At 35.7% G+C, this 18,093-nt stretch overlaps 1 protein-coding gene across 2 annotated transcripts in view; it reads left to right on the forward strand.

Moving 5' to 3' along the window:
* Nucleotides 1-2,960: 2,960 nt before the first annotated feature.
* The window catches only part of fhit (fragile histidine triad diadenosine triphosphatase), a 321,633-nt gene continuing 306,500 nt past the window's right edge, over nt 2,961-18,093 (forward strand). For both annotated transcript variants that reach the window (XM_058790640.1, XM_058790641.1), the window contains exon 1: nt 2,961-2,987. The gene's annotated coding sequence lies outside the window, so the exon portion shown is untranslated. The remainder of the gene's footprint in view (nt 2,988-18,093) is intronic.

Genomic DNA, 18,093 nt, shown 5'->3' on the forward strand with positions numbered 1-18,093 from the left:
GTCCCTCGCTGATGGCATCAGTTCCTCCACAACCAACCATTTGTCTGTAATCCTATTTATTAAAATCCTATATATTTGGTTACCAAGGAGACAACAGCGTCAAGTATGCTTGACATGAAATATGAGACGTGTATGTGAGCAAAACAAAGAAAAATCAAGGTGAATATCAAGTGAACCAAATGTCTGTGTGTCATTTTCAGTAATGCGATCACCGCTTATCCAGTCAAATTCGGTAAAAAGCATGAAAGTATTTCACAAAATAAAATAAATGACTTTTGTAACCTTTACAACTCATGCAGTGAAAAACAGATTGTGGAGCAAAGAGGAAACTGGCAACGCACCGACAGACAAGACTGAGCAGGTTACTTTTGCTATGAAGTCTTTGCTTTCAAATTTGGTCATTTTTTAAAGAAATTCAAACAACAAATACCATTTTGTGGCTCTTTAAAGGAGTAATTCACTTCCAGAATGAAAAATTCCTGATAATTTACTCACTTTTTACTTAAAAAATGTTCATGACTTTAATAAAAAAATTAAGGTTTTTGAGGAAAACATTCCAGAATTTTCCTCCATGTAGATGGCTTCAGTGGTGGCCAATGGGTTGAAGGTCCAAATTGCAGTTTCAATGCAGCTTCAAAGGCCTCTACGCGATCCCAGCCGAGGAATATGGGTCTTATCAAGCGAAATGATCGATCATTTTTTAAGAAAAATACAAATATACTTTGTAACCACAAATGCTCGTTTTGCACTAGCTAGACCTCACGCATTACGTAATCACACATGCGTGATGTAGGTGAACGTACCGACCCAGTGTTTACAAAGCGAACGTGGAAAGAAAGTGCGACACCTTTTACAAAAAAAGGTAAAACAACAATGTCGGATTTTGAAGTTGGAGGAGAAAATGAGATCGAGTTTTTCACCGCACCCTACCTTTTTGAACTGAAATACACAGATGAAGAACTAACCACGCATGACTTTTCCAATGTGATTACACAATGTGTGAAGACGCGCATTCGCATCGCACAGCTAGTTGCAAGACGAGAATTTGTGGTTAAAAAGTATAGAAAATTGTAGGTGTTTTTATTTTGAATTTTTTTTAGAAAATGACTAATTGTTTCGCTAGACAAGAAGAGTATCGCGCAGAGCCCTTTGAAGCTGTATTGAAACAATTTGGACCTTCAACCCATTGGCCACCATTGAAGCCCATTATATGGATAAAATTCCTGGAATGTTTTTCTCAAAAAACATAACTTCTTTGAGATTGAAGAAAGAAAGACATGACTTGTATGACATGGAGGTGAGTAAATTATCAGGAAATTTTCATTCTGGAAGTGAACTACTCCTTTAATGTGTCAAGACAGATCGCTGTAGCGCCTCAGTACAAGCGCACGTGAACTGATCATCTCTTCCTAAAATAAACATGACTGAACATCAGAAGTTTTCTTGTTTCAACCACAGAAAGACGTCAATACACACCATTTTTGAGTTCAAGTTCACCAACGTTAAACTACTCTCCTGTCTGGTTTGTTTGTTGGACAAAATAGCAGATTCTGCATTATGTCTGGTCAATTCGCCTGTCAATCAAAATAACCGTAAAGGGTCAATTTGTATAATTTTGTATAAACTCCTTTGTATCTTTTGATATTTTAAAATATCAGGTTGGAGCTCCACATGATTCTTTTGTCTCACTGTTTAAAATTATTCTTTCCTATTAAATTAGGGACTTTTTTTTGCCTAGTCAGAAAATCATTAAATAGATTTATTGTCATATTAAGGAAGAATGTGGCTTCAGCATCTGCCATTATTATTATTATATCCGTATTAGTATTACTAGGCCTATAGCTATGGCTTCCAGGAATCCACATAAACTCTGACATATATTTGCTGTCGGAGCCACTTGAATTAATATATTAATTTTAAGAATAGAACGGCGAGCTAATGGCTGCCGGTAGGAGGGGAAATAACAGCTGCCAATGAGAGTGCAGTTTTATGATAAGTCATTCTGTCATATCCAGATGTTGCCCCATTTATCCAACATCTGCATGACAGTAAATCAATATCCCACTCGATACAAAGCGAGCAACAGACAAACTCTAAATATGCCATTCATGCCATTTTTCACTGTAGTCCGACTCTTAATGTCATATGCAGTGTAACAATAACTCTGTCCTTCGCTTTACAGAAAATTTATCACTCATAGCTATAAAAGGCTTCATAAACTTTGCAGCTGCCAGAACACTATCTTTGACTCTTTTTAGATCAGTACAAAATGTCTTTGGTGGCTAAGTTTAACTAAGTGTTTAATTAATAGTCATGTAATGTTCCTTAGGGAGGTTTTCCCCCAGTTTTAAAGCTAAATCAGCTGTCCATTCTAATTAAGTCAGTTAATCAATTTCTCTACAATAATCAATCGGTTCACTGCATATGGGAAACCCAATGACTTCTGGGATACTAGACGTAGCCTATGGATGTCTAAGCTTGATGTTTTTAGTGACAACCTAAAGGAAGTCAAGACTGAGTTGTAACACCATTGGTTTAATCAATCAGAAATAAGACACGGGGTCTCTCTGAATCATATGAGCACCACCATTCTGAAGTAAACAAAATAAATACATTAAATAAATACATAAACATATCATAAACACATTTAGGTCCTACTTACTCATTATGTTTTGATGTGAGATATGGTCATGCATCTAATGGCCTTTTATTGTTACATTTCACTCTATTTTAGTCTATTCAATGAAAAAACATTTTTTATGTATATAATACAGTGGCACTGAAACGTTATGTAAAAAAAAGTACAAGAAGTATCCGAATAATAACATGCTATTGTACTTCGAACATCCTGAATGTGGTTGACAGCAACAACAAAATAATGGGAAATGTAGTTTTGTGGCGCATTGGACTGCCCTCCAGCGAGAGCTTAAAAAACTACGCTTCCCACAATCCTCCACACAGTCAGCGTCTCCTCCTCGACACGGAAGGTGAGTGCATGTGTTCTGTGTGGACGGTAAGAGATGTCATTTGGGTGGTGTGATCACGGTCTCTTTAAATTCGCGTTTAATAATACGCATGTGGTGTTTTTGTAAATCTATTGAGGTGATAGATGGTTTATGTCACGAATTATGTCAGGCGAATGTAAACATATTACTCTTTATTTTGTGACAGCGTCATGCAAATCAGTAGTTGCATGTGATGCTCGGAGAATGTCTTGTCTATGTCTTGCTCAGCAGCATGTGAGGCAGTGAGTTTAATGAAAATAATCTCATACATTCAAGACATGCTAAGAGTGAAAAACTTGGTTAAATGTTGAGATGTCAGGTTATTATTATTTACTATTAAAATAAGGCCTTTCTTGTGTATACTGTAGAACATTTCTTCTTATCAAACGATTATTCGTAATTAATTGTTTTTACTACTATTTATTTTATATTATAAAATGCCTATATTATTATTTTTGTTGTTATAAATTATTATTATTATTATTACTACTATTAATGTTGTTATTTATTCCATAGTATCAATAAAATACCCCAGTTACTTTTAATCACTTTTTTGTTTGTTTAGTTTGTCCCATTATTAAACAGTCACCCCAAAAGCCTTTAATGTTGTGCCTAAGACATTTCCATTTGCTAATACAATAACAAATTAAATACACTTATTCATATTTTAAGTATATAGGTTTATATGTACTTCTTGTACCTTGATTTTACTAATTAGGACATGTTCCTAAACAATTTTCCATTCAAACAAAAGGTTTTAAGGTCAAGTTTAGGCTTGGTGTTTGTTCCAACAGTTTTTGACCAATGAATTTCCATGATCCTCCTATATGTAATTACTCGATAACATAATTCAAATTAAAATGAATTTACTAAGGAATCATTTAGACTGATTTGTGAATCAGTCAGAGACACTGTTGGTTGCAAGCAGGTTTTACTTTGCACAAACAATATTTAGCAGATGACATATTTTACAGAAGAGCATAAAGAGAAAAATGGATTCATTACAGGAATTTCCATAAATTTCAGCATATTATTAATCATTCTCGTTTCAACTGCAATAACTTTGCCAGGTTTAAAAAAAAAAACATAATTTTAAGATTTCCTGCTAAAAATCATCAGCCTGGCTCATGAATATGATAGGGTTTTAAACCAGGTGCTGTATCGTTAATTTGCTAGTTGTTACCTACTTTTTATTGACCGTTAAATGCAATCCTGACGTGTATTGTGATGTGTGCTGTATCATGATGTAGTCAATGGTACCCAGCCCTACTTTATATGTAAAGCCAAAAAAAAAAAAGAAAAAAGGTCTTATTGTGAGTGCAGTTTTCTGGTAAACAGGGGGCCAAAAGTTCGAGAGTTTAGGTGTGGGAGTGGGAGCAGAAGGTGGAACCGGGTGTCCAGCTGCATTTTTCATTAGAGTAACTTGATTAAATGTATTTTAATTACCTCTATCTCAGCGGTGCGGTTGAGAGATGTCACATGGCTCCTCCTTTTAATGTCTGCCATCTGTCTAGACGCCCTGAGAATATAAAGAGAGAAATGGACCCCAAAATCTCTGTCTCTCACCTCATCTAATACTCTCATGCCCACTCAGTTCCTCCAGAAACCGTTTTTCCAATATTGAGTTTTCTTGCCACAATATGATCCGATCCAGTTGATATCTTGACATCAATGGAAATATCTGGATATTTGCATCCTGTGGTAACTGTGGCCTTCTTATTTAATGGCAAAACTGAAATCCTTAGAGATATTTTCAGCTGAAGATCAGTCTCTACGTCTGGCTCGTGCCAATGCAAATGAGTAGATTAAGTGAATAAAGTGGTGAAATGTGGCCTTGGTGCTCTTTGACTCTCTCTCGGAAGTGGTACGTGGAGATTTGCAGACAGATATGTATAATGCAGGAGAGCGGGCATCAATTATGCACCTTTCATTCATGCCACAGCAATACCTAATTGATTTGATTCTGTTTGCTTCATGTATAATTGAATAGGCACAGATCCTGTGTGTGGCTTTCAGACACTGGATGTTGGTGACGAGTAGGCCGTACGTGATGCAGCTTTGAGATGGGACAGATCTCTACATTTGTTCTGTTACTGGTCCAAGTCGAAAGAACCCAACCCAAGTGTCTATGGCCCACTAATATGTTCTACGGCATTAATATGTTTTGTGCGTGCGGATAGTACAATATGTGGACATTTTCTAGCCATATTTATCAGGTGTGTTTACAAAGAGCAACAAAGTCAGATATTGTAATATATATATATATAGGCCTATATACAGGTGTATCTAAAAAAAAATTGAATATTGTGAAAAAGTTCATTTATTTTTGTAACTTATTTCAAAAAGTGACACTTTCATATATTCTAGATTCATCACATGTGAAGTAAAACATTTCAAAAGTTTTCTTTTTTTGTTTGTTTTAATTTTGATGATTAGAGCTTACAGCTCATGAAAGTCAAAAATCCAGAATCTCAAAATATTAGAATATTTACATTTGAGCTTGAATAAATGACCATCCCTACAGTATAAATTCCGGGTATCTCTTGTTCTTTGAAACCACAATAATGGGAAAGATTGCTGACTTAGCAATGGTCCAGAAGACAATCATTGACACCCTCTACAAAGAGGGTAAGTCACAGAAGGTCATTACTGAAAGGGGTGGCTGTTCACAGAGTGCTGTATCAAAGCATATTAAATACAAAGTTGACTGGAAGGAAGAAATTGGGTAGGAAACAGTGCACAAGCAACAGGGACGACCGCAAGCTTGAGAATACTGTCAAGCAAAGCCGATTCAAACACTTGGGAGAGCTTCGCAAGGAGTGAACTGAAGCTGGAGTCAGTGCATCAAGAGTCAACGCGCTCAGACGTCTTCAGGAAAAGGACTACCAAGCCACTTCTGAAACAGAAACATCTTACCTGGGCTAAGGAGAAAAAGAACTGGACTGTTGCTCGGTGGTCCAAAGTCCTCTTTACAGATAAAAGTACATTTTGCATTTCATTTGGAAATCAAGGTCTGGAGTCTGGAGGAAGACCGGAGAGGCACAGAATCCAAGCTGCTTGAAGTCCAGCGTAAAGTTTCCGAAGTCAGTGATGATTTGGGGAGCCGTGATGTCTGCTGGTGTTGGTCCATTGTGTTTTATCAAGTCCAAAGTCAATGCAGCCATCTACCTAGAGATTTTGGAGCACTTTATGCTTCCATCTGCTGACAAGCTTTATGGAGATGCTGATTTCATTTTCCAGCAGGACTTTAGGACCTTCCCACAGTGCCAAAACCAATTCCAAGTGGTTTGCTGACCATGGTATTACTGTGCTTGATTGGCCAGCCAACATGCCTGACCTGAACCCCATATGGAATCTGTGGGATATTTTCAAAAGAAAGATGAGAAACAATCGATCCAACAATCCAGACGAACTGAAGGCTCAATAGTGCCTCAGCAGTGCCACAGGCTGATCGCTTCCATGCCACGCCTCACTGATGCTGGAGTTTGTGCAAAAGGAGCCCCAACCAAGTATTGAGTGCATAAATGAACATACTGTAAAGAATTTGAACTTTTTTGTTTTTTGATTGATCATAGGAAATATTCTAATATTTTGGGATACTGAATTTTTGACTTTCATGAGCTGTAAGCTCTAATCATCAAAATAAGAAAAATAAAATAAACGTTTGAAATGTTTTACTTTACATATAATGAATCTAGAATATATGAAAGTTTCACTTGTCGAAATAAATTACACAAATAAATGAGCTATTTCATGATATTACAATTTTTTTGAGATGCACCTGTATATATATATATATATATATATATATATATATATATATGATCTTTGTAAACACACCTGATCAATGTGGTGTATATTGTATAATATACACATTTACAAATATACATTTTTTTTGCAAGTATCCTTCATGAGTTGCATTTGTTGCCTAGATTGGAGCTTATTATGTGATTTCTGTCTTATTTTTCTTTCTTTCTTTTTTTTAGTACTCTGACATCAGCAGTGTTGCCTCCATAAACAGCTAAAATACAGACCTTGACAAATATAATTATTTTAAAATGGGATTTTAGTAATAAGAGCCATTTAATGGAAGAAAATCAAGCATTAAAAAAAATGCTTTCATAATGTTTGCTGTAGAGAGTAATGCTTTACAATATACTGTGTGAAAACATTGTGGTAAAGTCAGATTAGAAAAATTATGAATTTAATTGCATTATCATGTAATGCAAACAAATAATGTTAGAGATTTTCTCAGCATTATCCTCACTTTTCTATGACATTTGCAATATTTCTAAATGGCAGCATAATTAGTTATTTTGACTTCTAGTTTGTCAAAGTCAATAAGTAAAACATTTGTATTATTATTTAAATGAGATATATATATATATATATATATATATATACATAAAAATGCACAGCAAGACAAATGTTTTAAACAACCGTTTTAAAATGTTTTTCTTTTCAGTGTTGATGGTAAAGCATTACAAGTAACATGAGTTACATAATCAAATTACCTTTTCAAGTAGCTAACACATTAGAAAAAGTAACTATTGTAAATTTAAAATTAATAAGTAAGACAAGTTTCTTTGTTTTCCCATTTATTCACCAACAGCTCTCCTGTACCTGTGCTGAGAAAAATGATGAGTGAGGTGCAGATATAGAGGCACTTTCTTCAGCCAGAGGCTTAAGGACCTTTACTGTTGCCAAAAATGTAACTTTGGGTTTTTGTTATTAAAAAGCAAATAAGCAAGGTCAGCCCAGGTGACAAAAAGTAACACCGAATGCATCACTTGCAGTACTTTCCATAAAGAGTAAGTAAGTAATGCAGTTATTTACTTTTTAATGGAGTGATGCAATATTGTAATGCATTACTTTCAAAAGTAACTTTCCCCAGCACTGTGTGTCACTGACTGTTTACAGAAGTGCACCAAAACAGCTTTGGGTTTCTTTTCTTCTCTTCACAGCTTTTCCCAAAGTCCCCACATGTACCCTGGATTTCAGTTGATAGGGGGGCTTCTATGCCCTGACCTTTAAAGGTGAAAGGCCCTGCTCAGTCAGTCTTTCCCCTCTCGGTGGGAGATGCGAATGCTTTGAGGAAAGCAAAAAGAGTAGTGTTTATTATCGATGACAGAACATACACACCCTTGAAGGTCTGATTCTGTCACAGTGTTCTCGTCAGGGTGACTTGAGGTTCAAGAGCGCTAGTCTGGATCAGAACGGCTACTCTGACAGCGTGGCCCAGGCCAGAGGAGCCATTATCAGTACAGAGGTCAAAGGTCAGCCTTTCAGAGCAGCGGGGGAGGTCTGCCAGAACTCATACTGGAATATCAACTCCTCTTTGCTTCAGACTTTCCTTACATTTACATGAAGGCGCATGACTTGGGGCATATTTCAGGTTCAAAGAGAGTGTAACTGGGGGTTTTTGGGTAGACTGAAGAAGGTGAATGCGGAACTTCATATTGCAAATGAGTTTTGCCTCTACTCCATAAGGTATCCAGTCATCTGGAACTGTTTTTTATTCATTAGTGGTGTTTGGTATGGCAAGAATCACTATGAATATTGCTCTTAATTAGGGTTACGGATTTGGGTCAGACTTTTAAAAGCATTAACCACATTTAGAAGTGGTCTTGTAGGGATTTTGAACAGATTTGAAGACAACATAAATGCAAATGTGCATTATGTGTTTAATATGTAACGAGGTTCTGGTGCAAATATTCATTCCTGTTTGAGCGTCATTAAAAATTCTTGGCTTTTTCTTTTCCTTCTGCTCTCAGGATATTAAAAAGACAATAGATGCTATAGGACTGAAAAATAGCGATTTCTTGATTTTACTCGATTCTCATTTTAAAGGGATAGTTCACCCAAACAATATGCTTTCTAAAAAGGCGTTCTGAAGTGAATCAATGTGTTTGTGTAAGAAAAATATCCATATTTAAAACTTTATCAACCGTAATCTTTGTGAGAGTGGCGTTCTAGCGGATGACGTAGGATATAGCAGAAGCAAAATCCTTTATTTAATGCATGTTTAGATAAATCTGTCATGAAACACTGTTTTAATATTTGTCTTTCAATAACAAACAGTAGTATTATATTCATTTTTTATTATAAAAATGCTTTTTGTGCAGTTTAAATGTTTGTTTTACAAGGAATGTACCAACACACCCTGGCAGGGTTTATTGTATAGTTTATAGCATTAGTTTGAAAAAAAAAAAAAACATGAAATGTAGGCTACTGTACCTGTATATTGCTATATGTCATCACATTTACTTTAGTAGAAAGCGTCTTGTAATTTATAGTGTTTCTTTTCCAGTGCTTGAGCGATTAACTACAAACTAACAGTAAATCACTCACACTTAACCAACCTACATTTAATAACCCCTACAATAATGTATAGTAGAATATTATTAATAATCTGGAATTAACTGCATTTTTTTTCTCCCCTACAATTCATTTGTCTTGTTGTGCAAATTAGTTTCAAGCAAAGACTGAAATGTCAGTTATCAGCATGGTGATTAAACGTATTATTAAAATATATTTATTTTATTGTGCGAGAGCCATGTCTTAAGTTTTAGCACACCTGTTCTTTTTTTAAATCAATCAACATGCAAAACTAATTTTACTTCAAGTTCTGTATTTATTCAAGTTCTGCATGATATGAGAAAAACATGACGCATTGGACTTGATTTTAACCATCAAGAGATGATTGGATTATGGATGTCTGTCTTGATATTACAATTATGGCTTATTCTGATGAGCCCACAATCATTTGCATACTATTTTGTCTGAAAAGATTTAAAAAAATGAAATGCTAGGAATCACAGTATTATAATGTACAGTATGAAAAATGGATATACTTTTTTTTTTTTTTTTTTTTTGATTTACTGAAGATGAACAGTGTAATTAAATGACAGCAAAAATAATTTAAAGGTAAATATAGGCAGAAATGAGCTTGCACAATTAAATATCCAGTATACAATGCAGATCACTTTAAAAAATATCTAATGATTAAATCGTATAGGTAGACATATTATGCATTCGTAGATTGTTGAATTTTGATGCAACATTTAGATGATTCATGAGCAAAATGGGTCTTTTCTGATGTCATGTTGTTGCCTTTAATGTACCGTAGTGTGCTGGTGCTCACTATCTGTCAATAGCTCTTTGTGTTTGTTGTTGTGATGCCAATCCCAGCATGAGGCTAAGTGGATGGCGGTGACAGTGGCAAAGCTACAAAGACAACCAGCTCCATTTTTGTTGAAGTGTTCCCGTAGATCTCCTTTAATCCTGCTAAATACAAAGAGCTCCCTTCCTAAATCATGTCAGCACATGGACAACTCTGGTTTCCTGAAGTCAACAGCAGATATATGTGTTGCCGGTTATATGTTGGCAGAGAGAGCGGCAGATGAATAGCGTTGTCAATCTGATGGTCATGGTGAAAGGGATTACAGGGTCTTGAGGGACTAGTGGACTACAGGAAAATGATGGAAGTCTACAATCTTTGCTTGTCCTTTAGCCAGCGGACATGAAGAAACCAGCCAATCCGTTAAACCGCACACAACTCCAGTGTATTTTTATACAACGTCTGAAATATCATTACATCTCCAAATGTGAAACAACCAGGGTATATTTCTAGCGCTGTGACTTCCTGACCTCTTTCATTGTATCTGTTCATTGCATCATTTTTGTGTTGTCCCTTGAGTTGTGCCTGATCTTTGGGTTTCATCAGAATATTTCATTCTTAGACATGTTATGTGACTCTGGGGGGAAGGGCAGTTTTGTTCTACACTTATTCACTGGTTTGTCTTTGTCCTCTATATAGCATAACTATTTTAGTCACTTGAAATGATTGCAGATATGACCTTGGTTGGGGAACAAAGACAAGGCTTAAAATCTTAATAGAATTATGGGATAAAATGAATATTTCTAAAGTAGGAATAGGATAAGCATTTCTTTTCTTTGTTGCAGTTGCAGGGAAAGTTTGTAAAACCATGGATTTCACAATAGAAAATAAGTGCTCATAATAAAGAGAAATAATGGTAACACTTTAGTATAGGAACCAGTTCTCACTAATAAGTAGTTGCTTATATTCATGCCTGTTATTAACATATTGGCTGTTTATTAGTACATCCCTAATACCCAATACCTAAACTAACAACTACATTATTAACTATTAATAAGCAGCAAATTAGGAGTTTATTGAGGCAAAAGTCATAGTTAAAAGGGTCATCGGATGCAAAATTCACTTTACCAATTGTTTAAACATAAATGTGTTTTGGATGTGTGTGTACACATCCGTCCTATAATGATAAAAATCCACCCAGTGGTTTTTTCAAATCCCTATTTTAAAATCCCCTTTCTCAAATCAGGCTGTTCTGAGATTGCTGTCAGAATGATGTAGTTCTGTACAGGCCGCTCCCACGATAGATGATTGACAAAACCGACTTACCTTAGACCCGCCCTGAGTGAGCTGAGAGTTGTCCGCCATTGTGTCAACACCGGTGCAGGGAAAGACAAGATGTCTCCGATTAAAGGTGCCATAGAATGGAAAACTATATTTACCTTGGCATAGTTAAATAATAACAGTTCTGTACATGAAAATGACATACCGTGAGCCTCAAACACCATAGTTTCCTCCTTCATATGTAAATCTCGTGAATAAAAAAAGAACATAATCAGAACATAACACCAAGCGAGGACAACATCAGAAATGGCAGATCATGGAAATAAATGTTATGTTCCAGACTGTGCAGGGGATGTGATGTGCAGGGATGGGTTGGTGTCTGTAATCAGAAAGGCACAGAAAGCAAATAACGCGAGCCACTAAAGGGACATGGTTATCTGCTTGCTAGCGGTAGCCTGTTACATTACAGTACATAAGATTTCACTTACAACATAAACAGAGTAAGGAGAGATGACTGATGATGGCGGATGATTTACAGATCTTGAGCACCACTGACAAGCATCTGATCTTATAAAATGTGTGGTAAGTACTGCCGCTCCATAGTATAAACAGAATACGTGGGATCGCGAATCTCGAAAGCGAAAGTGAAACTATAACGCGATCGACAATCCTTCAAAAGCAGTTTCAATGCCCCGCGTATTAATAGCAGCTCCCTGATGCCTAAGTATTAGCACACCTAAGTATTGAAATATATATTTTCCTCCCTATGTTTCCTTCCTGGTGTGAGCTACTGAAATGAGCCGCACTGTGAAACAGCCAATCAGAGCAGAGCTCAACATTGAGCTGCATTGAGAAACAGCCAATCAGTGCAGAGCTCATTATTTTTCATGACTCTTCCAAATAAGCCAATAACAAACCATTTAATTCTAGGGAGAAATCCTAGGGTTGTAAATGCACATGTAAAACCATTTCTGGAGATTTGTTTGCCCTTACCTAAGCCACATACCTTCTATGTAGATATGAGAGAACAATTTAAAATACTGTATCAATGCATTCTATGGCACCTTTAAGCGGTTGAGGTGTTTTGTTGTTGGATGTAATAATGAACATAGCAGTCGTCATTTACACCAGACATCTGAGCCGCTGAAGACGCAGAGGATTAACGTTACTTTTGTTTTTGAAAGGAATGTGATGATCCCCGATCTGCCTGAATGTGTTAATGTTCGTGCAAATCATTCATGATCCAGCTTCATCTACAGAAGAAGTGAGTGTAAGGTTTTTTAATGAATCTTTGCAAATCGCCTTTCCTAATAATGTGCTAGTTAGCCAGTTTCGCGGCTGATGTTTATAGTCTTCTCCTCAATCCATGGAAGAGAGGGGCGGGGTCAGCAGAGCTCATTAGCATTTAAAGCAACATGAATTAGAATGGCTTGCTGAAAACAGAGCTGATTTTGTCAGGGTAAAAAAGGTGTTTTTTACACTACCATTGAGAAATTTTAACCAAAGTGTGTTATAGACTTTTCATTAAGACCCTAAAGAATCATATCAACTTGTGGAAAATGGGCATCCGATGACCCCTTTAATGGTTTGTTAATGGCGAGATTTGAACCTTAAAATAAAGTGTGACCGAAATCTTATTAAAATCTAGTTTAAATGATGTGCCTTGGAAATGTAGGCCTACTCTTTGAATTCATGTTGGTTCATATGGTTTTGATCGACTTTAATACCATTTTCCAACCATTTAATACCAAAAAAGTGAAAGTAAATATATTTAAGGATAAAAAAAAAGTATTCTTTAAAGGGGTTTTTCACCCCCCCCCCCATTCATTTGTTCATTCAAGGTTTGATCTGGACTTCAAACACAATTAACACCCAAACAATGACACCTTTTCTTGTTCCTTTTTGAACACAAGGTGTAAAACATTTGCAGTGCAGGAAGGAAAAAGTATTGAACTCTTGGATTTCATTACTGGTTGACCCTTCTTCAGCAGCAATAACTTCCTCCAAAAATTTCCCGTGATTCAAACCTAAACGTCAGTCAGCAGGGATTTTGCCCCACTATTTTAGCAGTATTCTGGGGATGTCTGGTGTGAATTGCCCTCTTGAAGTCATGCCAAAATTTCTCATTTAGGTTGAGGTCAAGACTGGTCACCTCTAAAAGGTGTATTTTCTTCTTCTTATGAAGCCGTTCTTAATGTTTTCCTGGGCTTTCTGTTCACTCAACATCTGTTGAACCTCAAATATAGCCTTATATTCTTCTTCTGTGAAATGTCCGATAAACTTGGGAATTCATTTTTGTATCAATAATACTAAACTTTCCAGTCCCTTAGGCAGCAAAGCTGACCCCTAAATGCCTTAACCAAACCAGAATATCCAGGTTTTGCAGCAATGTTTTTCTGTGGTTCCTTCTATGTGACTTGTCCTTGTTCAGTGTTTTACATATTGTAGACACAACAATAGAGCGCAACTCCATTTATTTTCTCTATAGGTGAACTGATTTTTAACGATAACTGAAAACCTTGCATGCTTTCAGGCCGTTTTGCAAAATTTGGATACTTGCGGAATATTTACAGATAAGGACATAACCATGAGAAGTAAGGAAAAACAGAATAAAACACATCACAAATACAACAAACATATGCACAGTAAAGATCTCATGTTCTGGATTTTATATATATATATATATATATATATATATATATATATATATAATTTTTTTTTTTTTTTTTTTCGCAGCAGCTCTTAAAGTAATCCGTATCAGCAGATCTCGGCTATTTAATTGTTGAATTATGTTGCTATACAATTTGAAAATATATTAATGCATGTGTAGACCCAAAACCTTTCGGTACAAGTTCATGTTCCTTTATACCCACTGATTTACAATAGAGATATATATTAATGACACAGTTGTGTGTTTATCGACTACATTACAAGAACTTGGAACAGTGCTCATTCAAATCAGAATTTAGATGTTAAATTGCTATTTAATATTATTTTGTATGGCATAAGCTTTCCATTTCTCTGTCTAGTTATGTCCATATAGAGAATAGTAGCAGACTGCATTGTCATATTTGTGCATTATTTCTTGCAGCCGGTGCCAGTGTCATGCCACAGTGAGCAATGACAGGAAGTATCAGCCCCAGTAAATGCCACTTTACTTTATCACATCAAGACTGCATGACCGCAGGCAATAAATGCAGTGCTTTCATAATTACATTCCTTAACATGAATTCATTACTTATTTGATAATGGAAAAACACACTAATTATATTGATAATATATTAATTGAAATGTAATGCAAATATGATCTGACCAAATTAGGCCATAGGGTTGAGTAAATACCGCTGCTCTTAGCCTTCCGCCTGAGCGATTGAATAACTCATTTGGAGGGAACGTGGGCAGGGATTGTGTTGTGCTGAGTGTGTGTTGATGCTGATAGGACAGGACTGCTTTCTCCATTAAAGGACCTGTATTTTCCCCCTACACCCTCCATTAGGGGTGGGCAATATGACCAAAATATTATATCACGATATCACTAATTTTATATCACGATAACGATATATATATCACGATATACTATTTTTTTTTTTCTTTTAAAAAGGTTTTTATGATATTAAAATCTTTGATACCATAGAATTTTCATAACCCTTGTCACCAATGTCAATATCAAACTAATACAAGCCTAAAAATAGACAAAAACAAAACAAAACTCAAGCTCACTGAAAATAAATAAACATATATATATATATATATATATATATGTGTATAAGAAACTAATTGCAAGCAATAGGACAAAAAACTACAATAAATAAGAAACGCTACATACATTGTGTAAATTAATTAGTCTTCACTGTGTTAATTATATCTATCTATCTATCTATGATAGATATAATTAACACGTGTATTATGTATAGATTATATACATACATACATATATATCATTATCTTTTATTATTATTTCTTCTTATTAAAATTACAAAAGTGATTTAGTCAAGAGCAGTGAGAGATTTTCTAGCAATGTGCTATGATTAATATGAATGGCAGACAGAACGAATATTGGACAGCTTCCCCTTTAAGACCAAAGTCCGGATCCAATATACTGTTACATATGCGTTTCCTCTCTCTTAAGACCTAAATCGCTGTCTTTATGAGGATACTTGCCAAGATGGGGATTCTGACGCATATAAGTGTGTTTATGTAATCTTTCAAAGTCAATACAGCGAGAAAAAAAAAAAAAAAGACAAAAAAAATAAATCGAGCTCCTCGTTTTGTTCTGGTCGTTCTCCACCTGGTTCTGTCTCCGCTTCACGCCCCGTGGTGGTGTGTAAAGATCGCAGTCATCCAAATTATTAAAAAGTATTACCGTAAACAATGTATTTTGCTGCACCACGAAATAAACGATAGAACATAATATGAAACGATATACTTTTTCTTTCGTCCATCCTATATATATCGTCATATCACACAGCCCTACTCTCCATGGATGGTTCCTGTCAGCTGCTAATAAGTGGAGCTGTTTCAAAGTTTAGATTAGTTTGTGTTGCAGTTTTATTAGAGACACCCTTTTTTTTTTTTTTATTTGACCTAGAGTGTGATTCGAAACCAGTGTGAGATCTCATGGTACATAACGTGAAAATGGAAAAATGTGAAGACATTTATACAGTAGATTTGGATAATAGTGCAGAATCTATTATATGTTTGGCTTCAGTCTGGGCATTGTCAGCTGCTTTTTTATTTGGAAATTAAATTGAGGCAGGGTTTTTAATATCAACTTTAAGGGACTGTTAAAATTATGTCATTATTTACCCACCCTCAAGTTGTTCCAAACCTGTATGAATTTCTTTCTTCGGCTGAACACAATATAATTTATTTATTTTCTTCCCCAAACTATGGACGTCAATTGGAATCAATAACTGTTCAGTTTCTGAACCCCTTAGTGAAGGTTCAATAGGGTTTGGGAATAAAGAAAAGTTTTTAAAACATTCTCCTTTGGAAAAACTGAGATTTCAATCATGATCCACTGAAAAAACCCCCCCAAAATTTCATATTCTTTTCATATTGAGAGAACAAGACTCTGCAACATAGTACATGCACCACTCAATTTGTGGCTTAAAGTACAGTATATGATTGTTTGCAGTGTAACCACAGTGTATTATTTGAATTATGTGCACATGTCAATGTGACAGTTGCTTTGTGAGGGCTTTTTTAGCTCCTGCTGTTTCGTGCTCTTTCTCTAAAATTTCACATTATTGTAGCATCTCCGCTCAACTGGAAGCATGTCTACCATTGGTTACCTTCATTCCTATACAGATTGTGTCAAAGCAGCTTCAGATTCAGGCAGTTTAGTGTTCAGTTCCGATCAATAACAGAGTGAAATTCATCAAGTTTAGTTTAGCTATAAGCAGTTCTACAAAACACATCAATGCCATTATTTAGTTTGAGTCAATGTTGATACCAGTGTCAGTGTTACAATTCAGCTGTAGAGCAGCTTTACAGAAGACGACATCCAGCTTAATTCAGTTCAGGTTTTATTCTCATCTGTTGATAACAGTCAATGCAATTACTAAAAGTTAAGTCAGTGGCAAGGAACCCAAACTCTATCAAGTGACAGAAATGGTGGATAAAATCTTGGGAGAAACAAGGCTCAGTCGAGGGACCAGTTCTCCTCTGGCCTAGTTTTAACAGGAACCCAAATTTGGCCACTGGCAAGGGTCACGGGGACTGGGACTATGTTTCCTAAGCCACAATTACTTGATTCCATATTAATCATCAACATAATGCTTTAGAACTTTACATAAACTTACAGTGCCATCAAGAAAATCTGAAGACCTTTTTTTTTTTTTTAATAGTGCATTGTAGGAATTTTTAGGAAGCAAATGTCTCAGTGCACCTGAATTAATGGCAGACTTTCTCTGCGATGTACTGATTGAAGATCTAGGGAGCAGATTGAGGCCCTAGGACAGCGTCAGAGGCTTAGCTGTGATCTGGGGCTTTTTTCACAGATTTAAAACATAAAAGGATGATGAGTTTCACTCTTGTGTTGGGCCCACAAGCCACAAGGCCAGCTCGAGGCTGGGCCGTTCTTAAACCGTCTGTTTGTTACCTTGGGTATTAGCAATATTCTAATCAGACTTCTCTTGTAAACAGAGTTTTAAAATCATTCAGATTTAATGACATCCCAGGCATCATGGGAAACCGTGTAGACGGGTTCACCACAGGTGCCTCCATGTAATGCGATTAATGTTTAATAATTATTTGGAAATTAAATATTTATCCACATATGTCATTCTGAGGTTGTTGCAGAGTAACTGATTTCTTGTTTACTCTTGACAGCAATCTTTATTTTCTTTTATCCAAGAAAAGAGCTTGCATTGAATCTATTAAAATATTAAAACATTTGTCAGTATGAAAATCAATCTATCTAATCTCTACCTTTAAGTGATTAAGATGCGTACACTGACACACTAGAAAATGTTATGACTTTTCACTTGGTTACACCACATGATCCTTTTAAACTTTTGTTGAAAAATATTTTTATGTAACTTATGAAACCTTGAAACCAGAGCAGTAATTCAGATTCAGTACATTTCGAGGAACCTGGCAAGTGTGAATGCAAGTTTTGAACTAGATTTTTAATGTGTTTTTGCTTTATCTGTCCAAAGGCATTTTTTTGTCCATTACTTGGAA

This window comes from Onychostoma macrolepis, chromosome 11, assembly GCF_012432095.1.
Source record: "Onychostoma macrolepis isolate SWU-2019 chromosome 11, ASM1243209v1, whole genome shotgun sequence".
In the NCBI taxonomy this organism is placed as follows: domain Eukaryota; kingdom Metazoa; phylum Chordata; class Actinopteri; order Cypriniformes; family Cyprinidae; genus Onychostoma; species Onychostoma macrolepis.